Source organism: Aegilops tauschii, chromosome 2 (genome assembly GCF_002575655.3).
Source record: "Aegilops tauschii subsp. strangulata cultivar AL8/78 chromosome 2, Aet v6.0, whole genome shotgun sequence".
NCBI lineage: Eukaryota > Viridiplantae > Streptophyta > Magnoliopsida > Poales > Poaceae > Aegilops > Aegilops tauschii.
This window is the reverse complement of record NC_053036.3, coordinates 404419547-404425087: the sequence shown is the minus strand read 5'-3', so window position 1 is coordinate 404425087 and position 5541 is coordinate 404419547.

Sequence of the window (5541 nt, the reverse complement as noted above, 5' to 3'; positions counted from 1 at the left end):
ATTACATGCAAACCCCTGCAGAAGAATAAATAAATGAATGAATTACTACATGAAACCGGATTATTTTCATGGAAACCGGAGCACGTTCATTAAATTTTGGACATAACACGTTTATAAAAAATGACCGGACCGAAACCAGTCTAAGGGCCTCTTTGATTTTTCCCGCAAAAAGGGCCTCTTTGATTCATAGGATACTGAAAACATAGGAATGGGGAAAGTATGATGGCGATGAACCGAGACGAGGAGAACTCTAACTCAGTTAGAGGTTAGAGTTAGATTTTAACCCTGAACTAACTCTAAACCAAAGAGGTGTATGGATGGCAGGGTTAGATTGACAATAAATGCTCTATCTCAATCATTTGACTACTTTGGACCCTATTTCCTGCCGGATTTGGAGGGTACTTGGATACATTTTAGTTCCATGACTAAAAGTAGTGGGACTAAAACTTGCTAGCCTCACCCATGCTTGGATCCAAATACTAAAGAGACTAAAATCAAGTTAATGAGCATTTATTATCCTCCAAACCCTCCAATCTAGAACTCGCATGTGTTAAAGGAGAGGAGTTAAATGAGGAGAGAGAGGACTAATCCACATTTTAGTAGGGGTACCCCTGACTAAAAATTTTTAGTCTCAAGACTAGTTTTAGCCCCTCTTTAGTTAGGGGTGCTTGGAACTTTAGCCTCTTAAAGAGACTATTTTTAGTCAGACTAAAATAAGTCCCTTGGATCCAAGCACCCTCTTGGTGTGGCCGGCTCTTCTGTGGCCTCCTCCCGCTCACAATTGACATAAACGAACCATCTATACAAATCAAGCATGCAAAACATGATAATTTTTACTTTGTCCATACAAATGAGATATCCCACTTAAACATACAAGTCGTCAATCAAACTTCACAAAATAAAAAAGCACTTCAGGAAACAAAGAATGAGCTAACTCATCACGGAAGTCATTCACGATAGGGAGGGAGCCCGGAGTCCCTCACGCACCGAGGGAGGAGCTCGCCATCGTCACTCTGGAGGAAGGCTCTGAAGAGCCCAAGCCCCGGGAACCCCTCCGACGCCGGCCCTTGCGAGTTGAGGTCGACACCGGCATGGGTAGCAGGGCCGCTTGCCGCCGACTGGGAATTTAATCTTTGGGCCTCTAGAAATAATGCAAACTTGTAACTAAAATACATAGAAAGGTGAACTGAATCTTTGGGCCTCTAGAAATAATGCAAGCCTGAAACTGAAATACCTAGAAAGGTGAACTGAATCTTTGGGCCTCTAGAAATAATGCAAGCCTGAAAGTGAAATACCTAGAAAGGTGAACTGAATCTTTGGGCCTCTAGAAATAATGCAAGCCTGAAACTGAAATACCTAGAAAGGTGAACTGAATCTTTGGGCCTCTAGAAATAATGCAAGCCTGAAACTGAAATACCTAGAAAGGTGAACTGAATATTTGGGCCTCTAGAAATAATGCAATCCTGAAATTGAAATACCTAGAAAGGTGACCTGAATTTTTGGGCCTCTAGAAAGATTTATTACCTCCTCAACTAGCATCAAACAATTCCATGCGTGCACCACAAATCTATACCAAGTTTGATCAGGATCTACTTTTCCAAATCAGAATTAGCGCTAGAGCAAGCAAGATCAATGATATGGCCGTGAGACAAAGAAGGAACGAACAAACTTACCCCTCTCGCGACCTCCCTGGTAGATGCGCCGCCGCCGCGCACGACAGAGGGAGAAAAACGACTGGTGAAGGGGAAGCGGGGCGACCTTCGAAGGCCGGAGGGAGAGGGCGGCCGGAGTAGGGCGGCGGAGACTAGAAGGAGAGGGCGGCTGGAGGAGAGAGAGGGCGAGCGACCCTATGGGGAACAGAGAGGAGTCGTGCGAGAGGGGGGAACGATCTGGTGCGGGTAGGGGAGATTTTTTTTAGTTCTCTTTTAGTGGGCCCGAGGAGAACTAACCCAATTAGAACCTCTCCACCAGGCTAGTTTTTCTAGCTGGGTTAGAGCAAACTAGCTCAAACTAACCCCTCTTGTTTCGATAATTTGAGGCTATTTCAACCCAAACTAGCTCTAACTCAGGGATCCAAACAAAGAGGAGTGTTACTGTACATGCTACAGTGTGGACCGTAGCACATTGTTTTTATGGCCATATCACCACATTGTTTTCTACTGCTGGTTCACTGGGCTACCGTGGTTCGCACTGCTGGTTCACTGGGCTATCGTGGTTCGCACTCCTCCGACCTGAGTAGTACTACTCCCTCCGTTCCTAAATATAAGTCTTCATAGATATTTCACTTTCGACCACATATGGATGTATATAGATGCATTTTATGTGTAGATTCACTCATTTTTCTCCATATGTGGTCCATAGTGAAATCTCTCCAAAGACTTATATTTAGGAACGGAGGGAGTGGTATATAACGCATCATTCTTTGCTCCTTCTTACTACTCCGACATGTGGGAGAGCCAGCACCCGGGTCGACGTGTCATGCACCAGATTAGAGCGCGGAACGGAAGGGGGGCATCACCCCGGTCGGAGCGCCAGTAATTCATGACTATAGTGAGTGGTCATATCACAAGTCTTTCCAGCAGTAACGCGCCGTCAAGTTGCACAGCCCCACTCGCTCACCCTCCTCGCCTGTCTGTCAAACCGCCTACCCGAAAACTGCCACGCGTACTACCCGGGAAAAGCCCCGCCCTCAACTTTTAAGGGATAATTAGATTTATGCCCCTAGTTATGCCCCACTCGTCTGTTTTACCCCTAATTCCCAAAAGTCACCGGTTCTGTCCAAGTCACTTTGCTCCTCTTATGCTTTTGCCCTTTGACCGTTTGACCGTCAGTTTGAAAACTTCATAACTAATTCATACTAAATCAGAAAAATGCAAATAAGATACCAAAATGTTCAGAATAACATCACCTATATGTCAGTGTCATTTGCATTCATGAAAAAAGTGTTGGAAAGTGCCCATCTGAGTTTTAGCTCTTTTGATACCACCATGAATAGTAAACTCTAAAAAAATTTAAAAAAAATATGGTGGCAAAGAACGACAAATGTTCTAAGTGCTTGCCAAGTTTCATTAGGGAACGACATTCGTGGAAGTCGTGGCAAAAAAGTAATCTATTTTGGAGTGCTGATTGGTTTTTTTGCCGCGGCACCCACGAATGTTATTCCCTGATGAAACTTGGCAGGCACTTAAAACTTTTGTCATTCTTTGCCACCAATATTTTTTTGAATTTTTTTGAACTTTTTTAGATTTTACTATTCATGGTGGTAGCATAAGAGCTAAAACTCGGGTGGGCACTTTCCAACACTTTTTTCATGAATACAAATGACACTGACATATAGGTGATGTTTTTCTAAACATTTTGGTATCTTATTTGCATTTTTCTGATTTAGTATGAATTAGTTATGAAGTTTTCAAACTGACGGTCAAACGGTCAAAGGGCAAAAGCATAAGAGGAGCAAAGTGACTTGGACAGAACCGGTGACTTTTGGGAATTAGGGGTAAAACAGACGAGTGGGACACAACTAGGGGCATAAATCTAATTATCCCAACTTTTAACTACGCGAAAATAGTTCGAGCTTGTTCGTTCTATATAAATACAGTACTTACTGTATGTTTATTCACCCGTGGGGTTGTTCAATGAATGGAGGGGCGGGGAGCACAAGTGAACAATAGTGTAGTACTACTAGTAGTAAGTAGGAGTCGTACAATAGTCACCTTAAATAGAGAGTTTCTTTTCTTTAATGCCACGTACACAAATTGAAATGCTTGTTGTGGAGAGAAAAAAGATAATCACTCCACTATATATGGATGCAGGGGCCTGAGCGCTTGCTTTACTAGGGTTGCTCTCTTCATTCTCTCATCCTCTCCAGATATAAACAAGACAGCGGCAGCGACATTTTCTCTCTGCTCACCGCTGGTCACAGATCCGGCCGGATCCCTTCGGCTGGTGTGTGTAGAGGACTAAAAGGTGGATCGTTCACACGGTCATCGCCGCCGAGGGAGGAAACCCACAGCTGCCGGAGGGGCCCGATCCTCTGCCCGTGTCATTCTCTCCGACACAGCGCCGGCTCGGGAGGTCCTCCGACCCTTCTTCCTCCCTGCCGTATTGTCCGCAGATCCGACCTGCCGTCGCTGACATCCCGGTGACCCTCAGGTATAAGTTCTTTGAAAGCGGCCTTGCTCTACTGCCCCAGCTCCCCACGTGTCTGCATGTGCATCTTTTTCTACTCCCATCAGCTCTTCCAAAGCCACCTAAATTTTTAGTATTATTAGAGGTAAAGCTACTTCATGCATTCGAATCTAGGGCTTTGTTGAAACAACGAAGAAAGGTGGGAAAGTTGTAGCATGAATCTAGGACTTGATTCAAAGAGGAAATAATATGGTGAAAGTAGTAGAGACCGGATACCCAACCGGTCTCTTGGTTGAAAAGGAACAGATCTATTATTGGTTGAAAAAAGGATAGAAAGTGGCGGCTGGTGGACAAGTCAACATAGTATGTCCAGGATTAGATTTGCTGCCATCACATAGTAAAATGTCTCCAGGATTAGATTTACTGCCCTCACATAGTAAAAGGTCTCAGGATTAGATTTGCTGCCCTCACATAGTAAAAGGTCTCAGGATTAGATTTGCTGCCCTCACATAGTAAAAGGTCTCCAGGATTAGATTTGCTGCCCTCACATAGTAAAAGGTCTCCAGGATTAGATTTGCTGCCCTCACATAGTACAAGGTCTCCAGGATTAGGTTTGCTACCCTCACATAGCATGAACAAACTCAGCATCACCACTTTATGCCTCCTTGTAGGTACATTGTGCTGATGCGTCCACTATCGCATGTCCTTATACCAACCTTTTGCTGTTGTTAATGTAAGGGCGCATGTAAAATGAAGCGATCACACTGTTACCTTAGGGACATGTCTAACCAATGTTATTGTTAATCTAATGCCTCCAGTGATAAGATGCAATTAAACTATGTTACAAATGGCACTCCTGCTGTCTTCCCCAGTATGATAAGTAAGTTGCTCCTTTACGCTGCTGAGTGTCCTGGTGTCCCCACGGTCCCATGCCCTTAAACCAACTCTTTAGCTGCTATTGATTTACTATGTCTAGTAAACAAGCAATGCCACCATTAAAGTAATCCCATATTTGAGGAATCTCATTGTTGATCGTAATGCTTCTGGTAACATGAAGCATTGCTGACGTTTTAAAATTTCTACTGTCCTTGCGTGATTGCCATGAACATAATTAAGATGCTTCTTTTCATTTTGTATATGTTTCGTATATTCTTATTGACCAGCAACTGTTTACTTTCTATCTTTTTGTGCAGATAGGGATATCCATTTCACCTTATTGCTATTGTGACCTTTTGGTGAACTGCACAAAACACTTTTTTGGAATGAGTGTCTTGTGCAGTTCAACTAAAATGTTACATGGGAAACATCTCTCAATTTTGGTGGAACTACACAAAATGGTGATTGGAGTTTCCAAAATCTCCGTTAAATTCTGCTGGTAATCTCGTGCAATATTTTATTAGCCTTTCCGAGATG